Raw genomic sequence first — 22279 nt, 5'->3', positions numbered from 1 at the left:
GCTTGTGACATCCTGTTGTTTCTGGCTACTTCAATTACAATTGCAATTTATTAATTGAAATAATATGCTATTATGCTGTTGGTCTTCCGTGTGCTGCCAAAGCAGCACCGACCCATTGAGGCATGGACCTGTAGGTATCCTGTGGTATCTGGCACAGATCTATCTGTGGTTAGCAGCGGATCCATAAAGTCTTGTAGGTCACGAGGTGGAGCTGCTGTGGATTGAACTTGTTGTTCCAGCACATCCCACAGATGCTCAATTGGATTGAGCAATGAGTGCAGTGTGGCAGGGTATATTATCCTGCTGAAAGAGGCCATTTCCACCAGGGAACACCATTGTCATGAAGGGGTGTACAAAACAATGTTTTGGTACTCAGCACGTGTCAAATTTACATCCACATGAATGGCTGAACACAGGGTTTCCCAGCAGAACATTGACCAAAGCATCACACTCCCTTCACCCGCTTGTTGTCATCCCACAGTGCTGGTGCCATCCCTTTCCCAGGTAAATGGCGCACAAGTACAGTGCTGTCCATGTAATGTTAAAGAAAACGGGACTCATCGGACCAGGCAACCTTCTTCCACTGCTCCAAGGTCCAGTTCTGACGCTTGCATGTCCATTGTAGGTGCTTTCGACGGTGGACAGGGGTCATCATAGGCACTCTGATTGGTCTGTGACTACACAGCTCCATAAGCAGCAGAGTGTGATACACTGTGTGTTGTGACACATTCCTCCCATAACATCATTAAAATGTTGAGTGACTTGTGCCACAGTAGACCTTCTGTTGGCTGGGACCAGACAGGATAGTCTTCGTTGCATCGATGAGTCTTGGGCACCCAACACCCGGCTGCCGGTTGGTGTTTTGTCCCTCTCAGACCACCTTTGGTAAATTCTCACCACTGCTGATCGGGAGCAACCCACAAGCCTTTGCGGTTTCAGATACTCTGATCCAGTCACCTTGCCAGTAACAATTTGGCCCTTGTCAAAATCACTCAGATCTTTATTCCTGCCCATTTCTCTTGCATCCAACACGTTGATTAGGAGAGCTGATTGTTTGCTTACCATCTAATCTACCCAGACCTAAAACATCTCTTCTGAGACGTTTTCTCCTGTCAGCTTTTAAGTGATTATCACAGATGACAATATTTCAAAAAGTTTGGCTAACTGCTTTCCATGGCCTCTCACTTAGGTACTTGACAACCTCTTTACCCAAATTAATCTTCAGCATTTCCAATAATGGTCAGCGTTGGTTGAAGCCAGCTCCATTTGACTTAGCTCATGCTGTGGGTAATTATACAGCAGAAAATGAAGTGTATGAAGTGGCGTTCAGGTTATTCAAAGAGCTGTGAGCTGGCAGACAGATGAAAGAGGTAGAGGGCGAGAAGAGGAGAAAAATAGAACACCTCAAACTGCTTTCAAAGGATCTCCATCTGTAAAAGAAGCGAATGGCAGGGACTCGTGCGTGGGAGGTCTGGAGAGAAAAGTGGGACGGAGAGAGAAAGAGATCAGAAAAATAAAGAGATATCTCTTGGATGGGTAACTGTTCATTTTTACGCCTTTCTTCTCCTTCTTCTTCTTCTTCTTCTTCTCCTCCACCACAGAGCGTCATCCTTCTTTCTCTGAGGGTGGGCTGTTTTTCTCTCAATGTGAGTGTTGTATGAGTCAGTGCAGTGGGCCCACGCATTTCCCTCATGCAGGACAAAGGACAAGAAAAGAAAGAAGAGCCGGCTCAAGCGGTTTATATGCTCTACTGTTGCTAGACAGATATACTGTACCTTGAACAAACTCTGAACCAGCGGCAGTAACATTTAATCCCTCTACATTCCCATGAGCACCATGACACCGTGTGACGTGTACACCCCCTACTGTGGTGGTGCCATGGTTCATATGAAGGTATCAGATGGTTATACTAGGGATGTTGAAACTGAAAAGTGGAGGGACAGATTAAACCTTAGTAGATTACCTCACATGCACTCTTAAAATAGCCTCTTAATTGCCATTTATGGTTCCTTAAAGAAGAGCCATGTAATCTTTCCAATGCACAAAAGCGTTTTATTTGAAAAGGGTTCTTTAGATTTCTAAATCTGTTCAATAAAATGTTCACACTAAAACAAAAATGGTTATTTTAAGAATTTTTCACTAAAAGGTTCTTTGGAGAACCCAAAATGGTTCTATGGCATCGCTGCAAAAACCTTTTGGAACCTTTTTAAGAGTGTGAGCTCATTGGAAAAACATGCCTCCACCTACATTTTTGCAAAACTGATAACAAAAACATAACTATACATACAATTAAATTCAGATTATTGATTAATAAAGACTTATTTTCACGCAATTATTTGAACAATACTATGTTATGAACTCAAAAGGTTTGTACCATAGTGCATGATTTATTACAGTTGGACGTTTGCCTCATAACCAGCTCCATATGTATGGCTTTTTGTGATGTAGGAAACTTGCTTGGTAGCTCACCTGGTAAAGCATTCCACTTGTGATGTGGAGCGCTCGGGTACAAGTCCTGTGAAACACAAGTCATGATAAAAGAACTCAAAGACTTGTAGTTGCTTGGATCTTTATTCCTGCCCATTTCTCCTGCATCCAACAGGTTGAGTAGGAGAACTGATTGTTTGCTTACCATTTCATCTACCCAGACCTAGAAAACATTAGTGGAAAGATCAAAAAAAGAATTCAACGTCATATTTTAACATCCTACCCAAATTAGTCTTTAGCATTTCCAATAATGGTCAGGATTAGTCAGATTTGATGACGCAAGTTGAACTGGAATGGTTTCTTTTGTAAATGTGTTTTTATCTTATATTAACACTATCAGTTTAGGGTAGGTGGTACATTATTTTCAAATCGATAGAGCACTAAGCTTTTAGCTCCGTTCACTGGACATTTGATTTGTGAACGGCCATGATGCATACAACAACCAACATAATAAAACATTGCCAGATGAAAATGTAATGCTCTTTTGATGGCATTCACTGGACATTTCACTTTGAAAGCACAGAGAAGTGCACAAGAAGCAACGTAATATAATTTTGTAGAAATGTTGCAACCAAGTATCCTGAACAAAACGGGGCCCCCTAAGATCTGATTTGCCAGGATTAGGCCTTATTTCAATTAGGACATTTAAGTAGCTTTTATAAATGTGCCTTAGAAAAAAAACATTACTTGTGTGCATCTTGAGACAAAACAATGCCACTGTCATATTTTAAGATATGCCAGTGCAAGTTGCTTTCAGCTAAAACGGTTTAAACATACATTTTAGTCTGGGACTAGACTGAAGCCTTGTCTGTGAAACCGGGGGATGAAAGCATACTCTCTTTAAGGACACTTAACCCTTTCCCCATCAGCGTTTAAAAAAAAAAAAAATGCCATGAAGCCACCGCCATCTTTTTGGATAATTTTCACAAAATTTTCATGGCCCCCAGAATATTTTGTTGTATGAATATCTGAATATGCATTATATTAAATTATTTTAAAACAAAGAACAGACCAAATCACAATATCTGCAAGTAGATTTTTAAAAATATATACATACTTTTAAAGTACACTACTTTCAATACAAATAACGGAATGTACTAGTTACATAATTTTGTCTGAGTGTTTCAATGATCTAGGTGGGCAGCTCAAGGTTTCGAAACAGAGCAATTATGGAAAAATGTCTTTCATTAGAGCTTATTTTACAGCCGTCTTTTCTTCCGTTGAGTGTGTGAAGGCATCCGCTCTAGTCTAGATATAGAGTCTCAAGGTTATCTGCAGTTAACTGTGTATTTTTCTTTCTGTCAGTGCACTCTGTACACTGGTATCTGTGGTGATAGATGATACAGCCGATAGAGCGGCTGGTGTGTCTCAGCAGAAATACTCCCCTCCCCCCTCGACAGGCATGCCGTTAACAGCGGAATAAGCAAAGCTGCTCCGAAAAGTGCTGCAATATCAATATATAAGTTGCCTTCATTGAGCCCCAGATGCAGAGAAGGAAAAGAAGGAGAGAGAAACTGAGACCAAGAGAGGCTCAATTAGCTCATAGACCTATGCCATAATGTGTGACAGTGTGAGTGATTCATAAATATGGATGAGAGTGAGTGTGTGTGCATATGTGTGGGGGAGGCTGTGTGTATCCTGAGCCAAGTCCTCTCAGAGTGTGAAACCTAATGAGTGCATGTGCTGTAATCTCTGACACATGATAAAAACTTTCAATGCCGCCACAGTGCTTTTTTGTGATAGAAAATCAGTAATGGAGAGTGTAGAAGAGCTAGAACTGATAGGTCACTGTTAGAAGGCTGTAATGCGATCACAGGAATTCCTGCGCTCAAGGCAGAGCCAAGTATTGTACAGTCTCAGGCTGATAGAATACACTTTTGTCCTCTACAGATACACTGAGTCATCTTGATCTCACTGGGGAGGAGAGTGAGCGAGAGAAGGAAATGGAGAAAGACATGTTTGTCTTTGATGAATGTATATTGAATACTTCACCACCATAAATCTTGGTAGATTCTCTCATCCGCCCCAACTAAATACTTTGCCACAGGGGTTTTCATGCCATTGCGTTCAGTATGAAGGCCACACCTGTTTACCTTTTGCCTATATTCCACATGCACTATATGTAAACCTGTGTAATATATTGCAACATATATTCCACAAGTATGCAAACACTCTGCCCTGATGAACATATTTAATGTAACAAACTACAGTACTCAAGGGTATGGAGGTAACTCTCACATGTCTGTCTCATTAAGCCAGATGTGTTCTTATTTGGTAACTTGAACTAAACTACACTACCATTCAAAAGCTTGGGGTTAGTAAGACTTTTTGAAAGAAGTCTCTTGTGCTTCCCAACACTGCTGAAAAATCTAGCATTGCTGGTCACCAGCATAAGGTAAGTTTTGCATGCTAGGACCAGCATTGGATGCTGGTTGCTGGTTTGCTGATCACCAGCATGGGAAGCAGGAGTGCTGTTGGACCAGAGCACTAGCTCAGGTCCCTTTCGAAGTGGAACTTCAACACTGCATCTTGGATTGATGCTATTGGGAACGCCATTAGCGTGGCTAGTGTCTGAAGCACTTGTGACAAACACGCCCATTTTATTCACCAACGACAGTCCATGACGTCACTAGCAGGGTGGCCATGAGTATTAGATGGCACCTGTAATGCACATCATCAACTTTTTTGTCCTCACAAGCCGTTTGTTTGTATGCGCGTGAAAGATAAACATAAAACGTTGGAGGCACTCATTGCGTTGCATTTGCGGTAAGCTCTGTTCTTGCTTTATTCTCTCCCGAGGAATGAGAACCGGTCCAACCCGCCAAATGCGGGTGGATTTTAGCAGTGGCGTGTAACACAGTCACTCCTACTTGCCACTTTGGTGGGTTGAATTTTATATATAATATATAAATATTTCAATTGTAATCTTTAAAAAGGCTTCTGAAATAATAAACTAACTGCAACATAGTGTTGTCAAAAAATATAGATTATTTGAAATATCTAAAACGCTTCCAATACTCATTTTCCGCAGAATAGATGCACGATACCAGCAGTGCTTTCTCGCTCTCTCTCATCTCTTCGACAACAAATTGACACACAAACCCGCCTCCCCTCACTCACTCATTTCATTTGATGAATATCCGGATGAATACTGTTGGTGTTACAGGGCTTGAATTTCACCGTGGGAATGCTCGTATTAATAATTTTAGTCTATTCCCACAGATTTTGTGCTCACACCTAAAGTGTACACACATAAAGCCATCTCTCAGTATTAAATTAAGTTATTTTTCGCTGCTTATTGTGCTTAAACAGTCAAATACACACAAAATAATGTCAAAACGCCGGTCTTGGTGAGTATAAACACAGTCAGTTATGTTTTATGTGAAAGGAAACAGTTAAAAAAGGAAACGCATGTGTAATAGTATAATGAATCCGTGTGTCAGGTCTTAAAGGGATAGTTCACCCAAAATTGAAAATTAGCCCATGATTTACTAACCCTCAAGTCATCCTAAGTGTATATGACATTCTTCTTCAGACGAATACAATCGGAGTTATATTTAAAAATGTCCTAGCTCTTCCAAGCTTTATAATGGCAGTGAATGGCCGTTTCTGTTTTGAAGTCCATAAAAGTGCATCTATCCATCATAAAAGTGCTCCACACGGCTCCGGGGGGTTAATAAACACCTTCTGAAGCAAAGCGATGAGTTTGTGTAAGAACACATTACAAAGTAAAATTAAATTTTTTCCCCATGGTATCAATGTCAAAATTGTGGCCAGTGAAAATACTGAGTGGCTAGTAAATTTGGTGGATGGTTAGCAAAAAAGTTAATGTCAAGCCCTTGTCAAGAATAAAAGCCTAAATTATATCTGTTCAGTGTAAAGCGATTGTATCTCTTCAGAAAATTTGGACTAAACCACTCAATTCATATGGATTAATTTTATGATCTTTATTAACTTTTTTGAAGCGTGGTTGAAGTGGTTGTTGTATTTCAAACATTTACTCGGTATCTTACTATGGGAACGCCTCTGGTGTGACAGATCCTGGAAGCACAAAAACACCACGGGCCCTATCTTGCACCCAGCGCAATTGACTTTGTACACCGATGCATGTATCATTCCTATTTTGCACCCGACGCACAGCGGACTTTTCCCTCGACAGACGCATGTCCGTAAATTAGGGAATGAACTTGTGCTCCCGGGGGCGGTTCAGCAAAAAGAGGAGGCGTGTTCCGGCACAAACGTTCCCTGGTGCTATTTTGCAGTTCCAGAAAACAATTCCGCCACAGACCAGGAAAAACCTGGTCTAAAGTCAGTGGCCCGTTCAGATGCCATTTTAAGGGCGCATGCTTGGCCATAATGTAGCGTGTGCACAACGCGTATACACTTTGCTTCTCTCATCTACACACAGACGCAGCAGTTGCCATTTTTGCAAACCATACATAATTACAAGGAAAAATATTCCACATGAGGGAAATCATTGTGGTGTCCATGAAGATAAAATAGGCATAAATCTAGCTTACACATTTACCAAAATTATTATCCGCCTGTTAAACCGAAGCTAATTTGGGTGGGTTTCTCCCATCCCCATACAATGTCACTTTTCTGTCTTTTATGGCCCTGACGAGAACGTCTGTCTCCTCGGCTGTGAACAGCTCCTGGCGTGCGCCTGGCAAATCCGCCGTTATAATAGCAACCCGCCATGGAACAAGCGTGCCTGCTCTTAAAGGGAATGTGAGATGATGCTCTGATTGGCTTATTTCACGTTACGTCCAAACCACACCTATGAGTAATGTAGCTACTTTAGACCAACCCATTTTAGATTTGCGTCGGGCGCAAGAGTCATTTATCCCGCCGGTATAATAGCAACAGAGATCCGCCCACAAAGTTACTTACTTGCAATAATCTTTGGCAAGGATCCTCATCCTTTGTGCAATGCATGCCTGAGGTTGAGACACGCTCAGGCAGCCCTCGTGAACCCCAAGTGCTGTCCTCACTGTTCTCTTTTCCCATCAACGGTACTAGAAAGAAGACAACAAGTCACGCCGCAGCCGCTAACAAAGGAGATAAGGAGATCCCTGCCTTTCTCTGCCGCTAGCGAGGAGACTAAACACCCCCCTGCGTCATGCAGCTGGGGCGAATTTATGGATGAAGTCTTCCCCGAACTGCCTCCCCTCTTTGGATCCTTAACGGATGAAAGAGAGGAGGACGATGATAAGGCTATTGCTTGTCTGTTGGAGGAGGAAGGAGAGGAGGATGATGACGACACAATCCTCCCACCGAATCCCTCCTGGTCAAGCAGATCGTTAAGCGAAGGGGGTCCCTCTCCCCAGCTCAGGCGGAGCTTGACCTACTTGAAATGTGCCGGAGGACAGCGGCAAAACACTCCGTTGACTGGCCGTCACAGCAGGCAGGCCCGGGAACGGAGAGAGATCTCTATGACAGTAAGAGACTTCTGTCACATGCCACACCCGTTAAACAGATCATTCCAGCGGTCCCCACGTGCATTTTAGAAAAATTAAACGCTTCTGGGTCAAGCCCTTTTCACAAAGGATTCCTGTAAAAGGGTTTTCTAGGCTGAATGTTAATAACATGGAGGAGTTAGGGATGTCAAATCCCCCTCCTGTTGAGCGGTTAGTCATCTCAACCCTAACTGCAGGGCAGCCTTTTCCTCTGCCTCAGCCTCACTGCCAGGACGCACTGAACGCTTAGCAGCCTCAGTATTTCAGAAGATCTATCGTTCTTCTGCCCTGGCATTGAGGGTACCACCTCTCTCCTCAGCAAATTGATGCTGGGACACCAAACCCAGCACTCTTGGAAGAGATCTGCGTTATTGCAGATCTCAACCTGAGAACTTCCAGGGACGCGGCCCAGACCTGTGGTTGCGGCATGGGCCTGGCGGTGGTGGGCGAGAGAGCCCCAGATCTTTTCAGCCTCAGCAGGCTGAGCCACAGTCTAAGCTAGCTCAGCCGAGAGGAAAACCTTACTTTGCAGCGGCTGCAGACACCGGTCAGCATACCCTCAAGGAGGGAATTCTGTCCCATTCTGGATTTGTGGAACCTCAACAAACACCTCAGAAAGTACAAATTCAAAATGCTCTCATTCAAGGTTCTCTGTCATTTTGTTTGTCCTAAAGACCGGTGTACCTTAAAGATGCACAATTTTACATTTTCATTTCTACCTGGAACACAGAAAATATCTCAGTTTTGCCTATCAAGGCGAAGCCTACGTGTTTTTGACAGTTCCAATCAGGCTTTCATTTGCCCCGAGTGTTCAGCAAATGTGTCAAAGCAGCTCTGACACTGCTGAGAATAGCGGGTCTCAGAGTGTCAGCTAATTTGGATGATCTGCTCCTTCACAGCAGCAGGTAGAGATAAATACAAAATTGCTCATCTAATTTGGAGAGTTTAGGCTTCAACACAAACGAGACAAAAAGCTGCTTGGTACCTGCACAGGAGATAATCTACCTGGGTCTCAGCCTGAACTCAGACCTGTATCAAGCATCGGAGGAGGAGGAGCGCATCAGGTCATTTTGCGGCTGTCTATCCCATTTTCAGAAATGAAACAGAGTCCCAATCGGACTGTGTTTACGTCTTCTGGGGCTAATGGCCTTGACAGTTTCTGTCATTCCACTGGGACTGTTGCGAATGAGAGTTTCAGCACTGGAAGGTGGCGCAGCGCTTGTGTCCAAAAAGCTACCTCAACCGCAAAGTGATAGTGACATCACTCTGCATGCGCGCTCTCCGTCATTGAAGGGATCGCTCTTTTCTCGAGTCAGGGACTCTGCTCGGGGCAGTGTGTGAGGGTAGGATAGCAAAAGGGAAACGGCACGTCTTACTACAGATCACACACTTAAACTTCCTGGAACTGTTAACAATGTTTCTGGCATTGAAACTTTTGTGCAGTTCCTAAGGAACCACCACATTTTCATCAGATCAGATCAGACCAGACAACACAACAACGTTCAACTTCAGCATTCATAAATCGCCAGGGAAGCATACGCTTTATTTGAGCAATGGTGCGTGCACAGACACATTATTCCTTTTCTCTGTCTGGCTGTGAATGTTATGCTTTTTGTAGGAGTTTTAGACAAGGGCAGATCCGTATGCAGGTTTATTAGAGGTGCACGGCATCTGAACTAGGTTTCAAAGCCGCTGATTCCACCGTGGGATCTGTCTGTGGTCTTTAATGCATCTCAGTCCCCTTTTGAGTCTATAGAGAGTACTGATTAAAAAGCTCCTTTTGCTAAAGGTTGCTTTATTATTAGCTCTTTCGACCACCAAGCGGGTTAGTGAACTTCATGCTTTGTCGGTTAATTACTCCTGTATGCAGTTCACCATGGATTACCTGAGGGTGACTCTCAAAACTAATCCAGCGTTTGTGCCTAAAGTGAGCGAGTCAGCTCTCGTCTGTAAACAGGTGGATTTACTGGCTATTCATCTGACACCTTTTTCCTCATCAGAGGAAGAGCGGCTTCACTGTTTATGCCCTGTCCATGCATTGCGTCACTATGTGGACAGAACAAAAGCACTAAGGAAGAGTAATAAGTTATTTGTTTCATGGGCTGATTCTCATAAGGGTAAACCTATTTCACATAAGCACTTGTCCTACTGGGTAGGCGAAGCTATTATATTAGGTTATAATAACATGGCTATCTGTCCTCCAGAAGGGCTAAGGGCTCATTCTACTAGAGGTATGGCTACCTCATGGGCACTGTTTAAGGGCATTTTGGTTCAGGACATTTTGTGCGGCAGCAATTTGGGCTTTCTCCTGACACTTTTTTGTTTGTCTTCTGGTTTGTATTTCGACAGCATAAAGGTAAGATCTTATGGACTTATGAATGAACTGCTTGTTTTAAAAATCTTCGAGGTCTGCTGACATTATGACATTTTCTTCAAACATTACAATGCTCATGATAACTTTAGTTAACTCTACAATAAGTAAATCCACTTCAGCTACCACAAAAACGGAAGTTCAAACACAAAATTCTAAAGATTGTTTTTCTGGTGCATATAGTCTATAAGACTGTGAAGTTCCTCCAGTAAAGGTTTCCAGCCCTAAGAGCTTTAGGAGCATGTGAATAAGACAGAGAAAAATACGAAGCGACTCTTCTCATCCTTGTCCACGCCTGCTCTTCCTGCATAATGTGCCTTAGCAAACGCGCACACACACTTCTCTGTTTTTTCCCTTCATTTATTCTATCTCTTTCCCTTTAATAATTGCTGGCCAGTCTAGTGTACATAAGATGGCTATTCTCCTGTGTTTCCTCAGAGGGGTTATAGGTCAGCAGCAAAACACATAGACACACACATAGAGAGACACACACCAACACACACGGGGGTAGAGGTCAGCAGTGATTAACACAGTGAAAGGGACCTTTCCCTTAGAAATAGCTCTCTCAGTATCAATCATAGTCAGACCCTATTCAACCCTAATAATGGCAGAATAGATTAATGAGTGTCTCTCAGACAGCACACACACACACACACACACACACACACACACACACACACACACACACACACAATCGAGGAGACAGGGTTTATGTTTGACATATGAGCATGTGTTCTTTTGCTTAAGTCTGTAGATGTGCTCATATGACCACCATATGCAGCACACAAGTTATAGGGATAGTTCATCCAAAAATGAAAATTCTCTCATTTATTCACCCTCATGTTGTTTCAGATGGGTTCCTGTGTGAATTTATTCCTTCAATGTAAAAGAAAAGGTGAGGAATATTCTGACTAATCTTAAAATAATTCAATTAAATGAAGACTGGTGCTGTAAAGCTTCAGAATGACACAAGTCTTCTGAAGTTATATGGAAGCTTTGTGAGAGCCGACTTAAAATTCAGTGAGCTGTTAACCGCTGTAACCGGATCAGTGAACTCAACAACCAGATCAGGCTGATTTATGAACAAATCATTCAGATCAATTTGTTAATCATTAAAACTGATTTGAGCAAATAATTCAAAGATTTATCAGTCACCGCTACTCTTACATTGCTTGAACATGCTAAGAATAACTAGGGCAAATGTCAATTTTTTTTAAAGTGAATAACAACTTACAATTTGGTCTATCTCATGCAAAGTTATCATTTACAGTCCACAAATTGTATGGACCACTTTTATAGTGTCTTTTTGACATTTTGGAGCTTGACATTCCCAGCCCACATTTACTTTCATTATTATTGCAAATAATTTCAAGGATATTCCTAATTTATATGAATGAAGGACACCTCTGCCAGCACTCTCCAGCGATGCATATATTGTGTGTGTGTGTTTCACAGAAGAAAGAAACTCATACAGGTTTGGAACAACTTGAAGGTGACTAAATTCTGATCAAAATTTGCTTCTTTGACCACCATATGAAGTACATAAAACTTCACACTTCAGCACATAAAAGTCACACGTTCAAAACAGTATTTTTCTGTAGTAGATTGTTGAAACGAAGATTGTTGAAGATCAATGTGTACAAGATTGAAGACCCCACCCATCCTCTCACCTCCCCCATCTCTGCTCTCTTTCTATATGTGTCATCAGACGCTGTCAGGAGTGGCCATTACTCAAGCGGATTATCACCCACGTGTCTGCTCTCACACACACACACACACACACACACACACACACACACACACACACACACACACACACACACACACACACACACACACACACACACACACACACACACACACACACACACACACACACACACACACACACACACACACACACACACACACACACACACACACACACACACACACACACACACGTGGCCCCCACCCTATGCATTCAGCATACATACTTTCCAGGACAGTAAAACATAGTGATGAGGATGTCAGTGGCTTGGATCCCACATAGGAGGGGACGTTATCGCGACCTTGCGCAATGTTCCGGTCAAAGGTAACGGAAATCCCAAACCTTTACAGAACATTAGAGACGTTCCTAAAACGTCCTCTTTTTGGGGTTATGAAAGTGCTGCAGTTCAACGTTCCCAATATGACTTTAGTGGGACGTTCCATATTGGTTATTCTATAGTCACACATACAGCAACGTTACAAAGAGGACATTTGGGACTTTAATAGAACGTTCCCATACGGTTCCCTGTTAGTCAGATGGGGACGTTTCATTAGGGACTGCGCTGCAACATATCCTCCTGACCCATTTCGGTACCACAGCAAGATCTGTTGGACTATTTTACTATTTTATTTAACTATTTGAAAAAAATATGAAATTAAATTCAGTGAGTTTATTATTTATGATGGTAATCATTATGTGTAAATAATAAACTAGTGCTGTCAGTGTTAACGCATGTGGTTAATTTCAAAATCCTTAACACATAATAATAATTTAACGCAATTAAAGCAAATAAATTAGAAAAGTATGTGAAGCTGCGTCATTAACGTAATTTACATCACGCAGTTGAAGTCAGGAGGTTATCACACTGAGCATCTACATGCACCAGTAACCCTGGTAGGAGGAAATTTCCATTCTAGCCCTTTAACCCGATTCTGCTTCTCTGTTTGTTATCAGACCTTTTTTTATCCAGTAATCGAATTCAGCGAACTGTAGTATACTTAAAAATGCATTTTTAATGTAAGCTTCACTATTATTACAGTTAGGGATTTGAACAACCAATCAAGATATTCATTTTTAAGCAATCAATCAATTAATAATAATAACAGTTCTAGCATTATAATCAGCATACAGTTTCTACTGTATTTTTGTACTTAAGTCACTACTTTCAAAAACATTAAAAAAATCTTAACAACCCCAAACTTTTAAATGGCAGTGTAAAAATATGGGAAATTAGCATGTGCAGTCTACATAGAGATCTGCATCACACTGCTGTAGCAAAAAGGAAAAAGGCTTCAACCAGGAAACCTTAAAAGCCTCCTAAGTGATCCTGACCACAAATTTAATCATTTTTAGCTTTCTGCATGTATGGGCTTTGGTCAAAACAGACAATGTATTATGGACAAATGCACTGTTGTTGAGATTGCTGTCAGCAGCCGAGAGGTAAAAGCTTTCTCTAACCTCACAACAGAGATCCTTTTAGACTAATAACAGGGGAGAATAAATATCTGCTCAATGACAAAATCCCCCCCAAAGCCTCTTATTCTGAATATGTTTTACTTCATAATGAAATACATTATGTATTGACGTATCCATCAAATTGAAAAGCCTTGAAGTCCTTAGCAACCTATGGTTTCATTGACAACTGTTATCCTACAGTAAACCCTGTAGGTCTTGCAACCAGAAATCCTTGTCACAGATTACAGCCGTAAAACTCAATAACCTATAATCGTATAGCAGGGAACATTCGGGGACTGTGAGATGTTTCAGCTCAAGAATGTTTGCACTGATAGAAGATTAGATCAAGTTCATTGGGGTTCAATGGCCTCAGTCTCTTTACATAACCCTGTGTAAAGACCAGGGGCCCTGCTTGAGCTTCGAGGGGATTGGCCCTGAAACATCTCTGCTCTGAGATAGTAAACACTGACCTCTCTGGGGAGTTGGTGGGGTTATTGGCTTCATATTTGTGTGTGCGCGTGTATTTAAATGAGTACATTGAGTGTGTGTATGTGTGTGTGGCGGATTGACACTTCAGCTCCGCTGGGGCTCCGTGGTTAATCAGTTACTGGTTTAGGGCCGGGATATTTTTTTAGATCAATCTTCCTGCAAAACACACATGCACAGAGAGAGGCTATTTTCCATCAAAATTGGTTATGTGTTGTACCTTGGTATCAAAATATGTCTGTTTCACAATTGCTTATTAAGTTATTATGTGTGCCTTACAAGGGCCATGGTGACCTAATAAGACCGGCTAGGCTAAATTTTGTCTTGAGTGCATCATTAAATGGTTGCAAGAAAAGTACAAAGAACTTCAATATGCTTTCCCTAGTCCCTTCCTGTTATGTAGGAACAGCATACAAAATGTTTAGTTTCAGAAGACTCTGGGCTTTTTTCTTCTGCTTATTCCTCTCCTTGTACTCTGCAAATATCTTACTTCTTTTGTGCCTTGGTATCTCTTTGCTATATTTTAATTATTAATTTAATTATTATAGTGCGATCAATGAAGTGAATCAAACACCAACCCCGCATCCCAATGTGCATGTTATCCATCCTAAATAGTATGTGGGATTAATAAGTGTGTCACAAAAATAATAAATATAATAATTTGTTACATTTATATAGCGCTTTTCTGGGAACTCAATGTGCTTTTACATGGAAGGGGGAATCTCCTAAACCACCACCTATGTGCTGCATCCACCTGGATGATGCGACGGCAGCCATATTGCGTCAGAACGCCCACCACACACCAGCTTACAGGTGGAGAGGAGACAGTGATGAAGCCAATCAGTATATGGGGATGATTAGGAGGCCATGATGGACAGGGGCCAATGGGCAAAATTTGGCCAGGATGCCGGGGTTAAACCCCTACTCTTTTTCGAAGGACATCTTGGGATTTTGAATGACCACAGAGAGTCAGGACCTCGGTTTAACGTCTCATCTGAAGACAGGATGCACAACTATTCAAAAGAGCTAAATATTTAAGACATGGTATATGCATACGTACTCTTCTGCTACACACTCAAACGTATCTACCTTTTCTTCATAAAAAAAGTACATACTTTTAGAACAAATAATGTAAGTGTCATGATTCCTGTGTCTCTGTGTTCAAGGACTTTTATTTTGTATTGATGTTTCTGGTTTCAGTTCCTGTGACTTTGGTTTTCTGTTTCTATTGTCATCTTGTTTGTTTCCATAGTAACTTTTATTTGTTACCATGTCAACTAATCACCTACACTTGTCGTTCATTTAGCCCCTTGTCATCTTCATCTGTTCTTGTGTTAACTTTCATGCTGGTGTGTATATCTGTTTGGTTCCTAGTGTTTATTAAATGTTATTTCATTTTTCATCTGTGTTAAACCTCATTGTCGTGGAAAGTCATGTCAGTGCGTGACAGAACACAATACCTTCAAAAATAAGGTATGAATATAATCATGGAAAGGAACCACAAAGAGGAGAAATTATGTTATATTTGTCTAAATGAATGCCCAATGTTGTGATGGGAGAAACAAAGCTTTTACAAACCCATTGCAAATGTTTTATTGAAAGTATAATCTGCCAAATGCAATTAACTAATCATCTAATACCATTAAATATCAAGTGTATGTATAATGTTAATTATATAAATCAATTTCCAGGTCTTGTTTTATTTGTTCAATGGATGGCTCAGCTATAAATGGGTCGGGTTAAGAGTTAGAGACTTTTAACTACCATTACCCCTTTTAATTATAAAATGTATCATTAAAATGTCTACAAATTAACAAAACTGACCATATATCAGGGGCCGTATGTGTAAAATTTTAGTCTTAAGTCTGTCAAAATTCTAAGAATGACATAATTTCACTCTTATTCCTAAATTTAAGAACAAGTGTGATTCATAAAGGTTCCTGAGTGTTAAGACATGGTCTCAGCTCCTAAATTATTTAAGAGTGCTGGAGAAGTATCCTAACCTAGTTAGGAGTTACAAGATGGCAGCAGAGAGGAGGAGGCCGCGCACTTTTCAACAAAAATACAATGTACAGGAGTTAAATGATGACGGAGTTGATAAAACGATTAAATTACGATTAAAGTTTGATCATCAATGTATTCTTTTTGTAACTGACCTTTATGAAATTTAATAGTTTCTCTTACTCTACAAATCAATGCTCTAACTTCAGAAATGAAAGTAACTACATTTTTGGCGACTGGAAAAATGCAGCAGTGCACCGGTGATGACTTGAGCTCATCAGTCCACACTAAGTAGGGTCTGAAATATCACTATTGTGACACTAACCACACCAAACGTACAGTAGTGTCCAAAAAGTAATGTGCAGAGTTTTCTTTTTTTAAATGACCCAAGTTAGCTTAAACCATCAAATTAGGAGAGAAATATTTGTATATTTATTCAATATTTTAAAATATGAGGGATGAACAAAACACTAAACTTAGTGAGGGTATTTATCTGACAAAACTATTTCAAGTCAAGTCACCTTTATTTCTATAGCGCTATTTTACTATGCAGATTGTTTCAAAGCAGCTTTACATTGAAAAGAATGCAACAAAGTTAGTTTTGGCTGTACAGCAGATTTAGAAGAAAATAGTGCCATCGTCCAGCTTAAGTTAGTTCAGTGTTGATAATTTTTCCTGGTTAAAATCATTAGTTATCAATTTAGTTAATTTATCAATACAGCCGCTCTGGAGAAAACAGTGACGTTATCGTCCAGCTCAGTTCAGTTCTCAGACAAAGGTGTCAATGCAGGCAGATCAATAATATTGTTGAATATTAAGTGGAAAAAAGGCAAACTACAGGTTTTAGAAGAACAAAAAAGTTCACAGAAAAAATTAAATGAAATACATTGACTGCAACAGTCAGTTATTAATATTTTACGGTCCTCTTGTTTTGTCATGCGTTCATAATTCCTTTGTATGACAGCCTGGCTAAAAATTGTGTCTGTACAATTTGGCTTGTTTCATTGTGTTATCACAAATAAACAATTGACTCCAAACACAACAACACAATATGCTTAAATCTTTAACACATTTTAAAAACTATTTGAATAAAGGGTGAATCTGTCAAATTGCCTTTGCCTCAATTTTGGCCACTACTGTATGACGGTTCATTGACTTTTCAACTGATCTTCAAATCTTGCAGCAAAATCAAGGATTACAAGCTTCCCTGAGTTGTTGGATCCATTGATGGAACTCATGTGGATCCATTGATGGAACTCATGTTCGCATCATTGCTCAACTGTAAATGAAGAGACATCCATCAATAGAAAAGGATTCCACAAATTGAAAAGTTAATAATTTACCATCTATACTAATTTGTGATAATTTTGCACAAAGCAATTACAAAAAAATAAACTTAAATATTAAAGTTTCATTGTCTTAATGAAATGATTTTATTATAATTACATTAAATGATTGGTGTCACGCTGCAGTGACCTCACCCTTGCAGGTGAGACTTATTCACCATTGGCTTATTCAGTGGTTGAGGGCGGCCATTCTGGGTTGACATCATTGTAGTCCTTAGTTCACAACTGTTACGAACTGCTCCGAGACACGAAGGTTGAGATCCAAATGCAGCTTTAATTACGGGGCAATCCAGACACGTAATCCAATATAGGTCAAAACACAGGTAGGCCGTCCAAACAAAACGTGGTCAGAGGCAAAAGAAACCAGGGAAAACGCTCGGAAATGTAATGCAACAACATACAAAACTTTGCAATGAGTGAACATGGTATAAATAGGCTGAGACTAACAGGGTGATGAGACACAGGTGAATGCAATCAGTGATGATGAGTCCGTGCAGTGAGTTATGGGAAATGTAGTTTGTGAGGGAATAATAATAGTCTGGTGTGGAGTGCCCTCTGGTGGCTCTAAAGGGCACTCCAGCTGGTGACCGTTACAACAACACAGTTATCACTTAAGAGTCGGTCTTAGACTTTACTGAAAGTTGCTTTTAGTTCTTTATAAAAGTCTCCTACTATTAGAAAATATCGACTTTTTACTAAGAATGTTTTGACACTTAAGTCAAAGCTTAAGACTAATCTTAGGAGTATTTCTTAGAAGTTTTATACATACGGGCCCAGGTAAAAACCATAGACACTTGGGTAGTCGCTGGGGGGTGATTTCAGGGAATCAGCATGATTCATGGGTTCACAGAGATTATCACAGCCCACTGGTGAACCAATCGAAATATTTTTAAACTATTATGACATAACAAAGCCTTGTTTACTGAAATCATGTGGCAGTTTGATACGCACTTCAAATCACTGTTTTGAAACAAAAGATTTGTAAGGGTTTCAAAGCTGCATGAAGCAGTGTTTCGAAAGCGCCCATCACTAGCCCAATGGATTTTTTGTGGAAGATTTCTTAAAGTAAAAAAAAAACTTCAACAAGAACCCAAGAACCCAGGACGGTGCAGAGGAGGTAAATGTCCTTAACTTATCCAGTAGATTTATCTCTGATGATGGCTTAAGCGCCCTGAACAAAGGACTTTCATTTTCTCCCACTGCACACTGTAATGAATTTGACACTCATATTGATTTGGAAAATAAAAAATGATTTTGTTATTTAAGACTTAAAGAGTTTTTCAGTGGACGCGATAACACTCTGTCACGGACTGGTGCCATTGCTTCTGATGTTTCAGTCTCCGACATCGAGAGGTCCGTTTCTACCGATGGCGGAAGGTCTTTTGAAAGACCCCGTACTTTTAGAGGTAAATCTACTTTCGTTCTTCCGAAAAATAGAAATCCTTCATTGGACACTTACTACAGGAATTGTTGAACGTGATGTTACATCTTTGTTGAAACATAAAAGACAATGCAAATTGGCACATAACCTGACGGAGTCACAACGTGCTGAATTAGAGTCACTTAAAAAAGATTGGACTATAGTGATTCAAAGTGCTGATAAGGGCGGAGCATTAGTAATATTAGATCGACGGGATTATGAATCTGAGATTCGGAGACAACTCTCTAATACTAAGTTCTACGAGAAGTTGAAAGGTAATCCTGTTTCCTGATTCAAAGCATCGGTTCATGACTCATTAAACCATATTTTAGAGTTGGGTCTACTGACGAAAGCTGAAGTTGATTTTAATAAGTGTTGAACATCCTATTACACCTTTTCTATATACGCTTCCAAAAATCCACAAAATATATAAAGACATTCCCCCTGGGAGACCTATAGTGGCAGCAATCGGCTCACTCACAGAGAAGATTTCAGCTTTCGTCGATTTCTTTCTTGAACCTCTGATCTCTTCATTGCCCTCTTATATCAGAGACACTATGGATTTTATTGAACTCATAAATTCTGTGACATTACCTAACTCTCCTGTTCTTTTAGTGACTATGGATGTTGAATCGCTCTACACTAATGTTCCATTCCAAGGTTGGCTTGATGCCCTTGAACTTTTTCTTGATCAACGTTCTGATAGAACTCCCAGCACTGGATGCTTATTAGAATTGACCAAACTGGTATTGTCATATATTGTCATGTGGGGGGTCACCTGTGAGTATAAAGACGTGTGTTTAACTTTTAATTGTCTGAAAGAAGAGCCAACGTGCTCGAAACATTACCACCTGTGTGTGAGTCTACCATTAAATTGTTCAAATTTTTGGAGCCATGGTGTGCCGACTTTTTTTCCTTTTTGATTAATTGTCTTGTTGAGCACCCAATTTGAGCAACATTTTGCTTTGGATGTGCATGCTTTGGATCTTATTTAACAGAGTTCTTAAAGTAGCCATATGGTTTCTTGGGATGACGTAACTCTAATGGATTGTTTTTGGTGTGGTTTGGGTTATGATCTTAGACGGCTGATGCCAGAGGGAAATTCAAATTGGACCCTGGCTCAGTACTCAGTACGTCACCATGGATTTCCTTGATCACTGGATCAGTCCCGGGAAGGACACTGACCACTAGTGTGATTAATCCACTTCTGAGGTCGGTACGGGTGGCGATCAGGTCGAGTCCAGCGCCCCCAAATCCGGTGGCCTCAGCGCATCCGAGTAAGGTGGTCCCAGAGTTACTACAAGCGTTTGTTTGAGAACTTTAAAAAATATATATTCATTTTTTTTAACCTGTGCTCCGTTATCTCTGTCTGCCCAGTCATGGCCAAGAAGGTTGAGGTTGTCAATAAGGGCTTTCGCACCGGAGGAACCTTTTCTTAGTTACTAGAACTAATGGCGGAAGTGCCTGCTTTTTGGCGTGTTTGCACTGCAGGAACAATTTTAGTTCAAGGAATTCCTTTTGGGAGAACTAAATTAGCTCCTTCTTCAGAGTAGGCAGGGTCAAACCCAGCATAATAGGAACTACCAGTGACGTAAGTGTACGCTGATTGGCCGAATGCACAAGAAACACTAGCACCCGCCATAAATAAAAAAAGCCATGTACATACAGATTATAGCCTATATATGTACTCCACAAGCTAACTCTACGAACATGGAAAACAGTGATGGATGGACCTCTCAACCGTTATGCTAAGGAGAAAATACAACGCAACTTTGAGGGGACCAAGCGAAAGTTGATTATGTATTTCTGCTCAGCTAGTGACATTGAGAATCAACCACACAGCAAACGCTAATATTTTTTCATATTGTCTACTTTCTTTGTACAAGTGTTCTATCTAAAAAGTATTAGACAGGACTGTTAAACAGATCGTAAACTATTGAAGACAGAGAATGGAAGCAATATGTGCTCTGGCGTCATCAGCACCGTCAAATAAGTCACAAGAAGACGTGCGGCTTGCGTCACTTTAGAGTTCCTACTGGTCATGCGAATAAAACCAGGAACATTCAGTTCTCTAGGAACCACCCGGGTGGCTAGTTCCTATAACTAAGTTCCTAGAACTATCCGGTGTGAAAGCTCCTCATAATATCTCTGTGCTTTGTTTCGGTGTTGACGTAGTTTCCAGCACAGACCCGTCATGGTTCCAGGATCCAAAATGGTCTTCAGAACCATGTGGGGGTATTCTGCTCCGCAGTTATGATCTTCTGCTTCACCATGGGGGTTTTCAATCCTGTCTGCTCTGCTGTACTAGTGCACTGCCGTGGAGGTCTTCAACTCCGCTTGCTCCACCTTGGTGATCTTCAGCTCCGCCTTGGAGATCTCCTGCTTTGCCGGCTCCTCCCTGGTCACTGCCAACTATGCCCTGGCTCCCTGAACTGTCAGCTCTGCCCTAGTTTCCTGAAATTTTCTTTTTTATTTATTCATTTTCAAAGATTTATTTGAAAAGGTTTATAGAAAAGGTTTTTGCCTTTTTATAATGATAGGAAAGTGAGTAGACAGGAAGCGAAATGGAAGAGTGAAAGGGGGGAGGGGATTGGGAAAGGTCCACGAGCCGGAATGCAAACTTTGGTCACCCAAGCTTCCCACAAGGCTATTGGCGCTGATGACAGGACATTATTTTCAACTTGACTGCAATGTTTTATTCTCCATGTTATGTCATCGCAGATTAAAATTTATAAATCTAAATATTTATTGCATTTATAAAGAAAAGGCTCAGCACCCAAGACTCTATCATCTATTGTCTTAATGGTGTACAGTGTATTTGGACAGATTGCCAGCAACAGCCATTTTAGGACTCCTCTCTTGACTACCCCTAACTTTTCACAAATGTAGGAGCTGGTTATAGCACTAAAATACTTTGTGAAATACTCCCAAAAAAATTCCTAAAATTAGGACTGACACGCCCATTATTTTTAATAGATGCACCGATCAACCGGCCAGAGTTCCGAGCTGGTCCGGTTTGTTGTCAGCGGCACAGGCAATAACGTCAGCTGAGCGTTCTCGCTCTCTTCTCTCTAGCGAAATGACACCGACCCACCTCCTCATAGCTCAGTTAAACACACACAAAAAAGACTGAATTACTTTTGTAACTAATTGTAAGCATTAATCTGTATTTAATTTTTACAATGAAGACTATCCAGTGTTATTTTACACATTTCTGTAGTATTTCTTATACATGAATATACTGTATACGCACCTGAAAAACTTAAATCTCTTTATTCTATTGCATTTATTTGTGCTGTTGTTTGAAATTTGTTTATTTGTTCTTATTTTATATTTTCTTTTTTATGAAAATAAAATTTTGCTTTGAAGTAGATTTGTGTTTGTATATGCTGTCAATTATAGTTCTTGGCATAACTGGCAAAAATCTGTTTCGGCAGGTAGAGAAAGAAAGGCCCAGAGTACAAGGAGAGGAATAACCAGAAGAAAAAGCTCAGAGTCTTCTGA

The 22279-nt window shown here is 40.6% G+C and overlaps 1 long non-coding RNA gene across 1 annotated transcript in view; it reads right to left on the bottom strand.

The window, feature by feature from the left end:
• LOC309512473 overlaps nucleotides 1-22279 on the bottom strand; it is a 41603-nt gene that overhangs the window by 16358 nt on the left and 2966 nt on the right. Inside the window, exon 2 of the long non-coding RNA XR_014211045.1 lies at nucleotides 2470-2515. This is a non-coding gene — a long non-coding RNA (uncharacterized lncRNA). The remainder of the gene's footprint in view (nucleotides 1-2469; nucleotides 2516-22279) is intronic.

The sequence above is a fragment of the Leuciscus leuciscus genome, assembly GCF_965113295.1.
Source record: "Leuciscus leuciscus genome assembly, chromosome: 13".
Taxonomy (NCBI): domain Eukaryota; kingdom Metazoa; phylum Chordata; class Actinopteri; order Cypriniformes; family Leuciscidae; genus Leuciscus; species Leuciscus leuciscus.
This window is presented reverse-complemented; position numbering and strand designations above follow the sequence as displayed.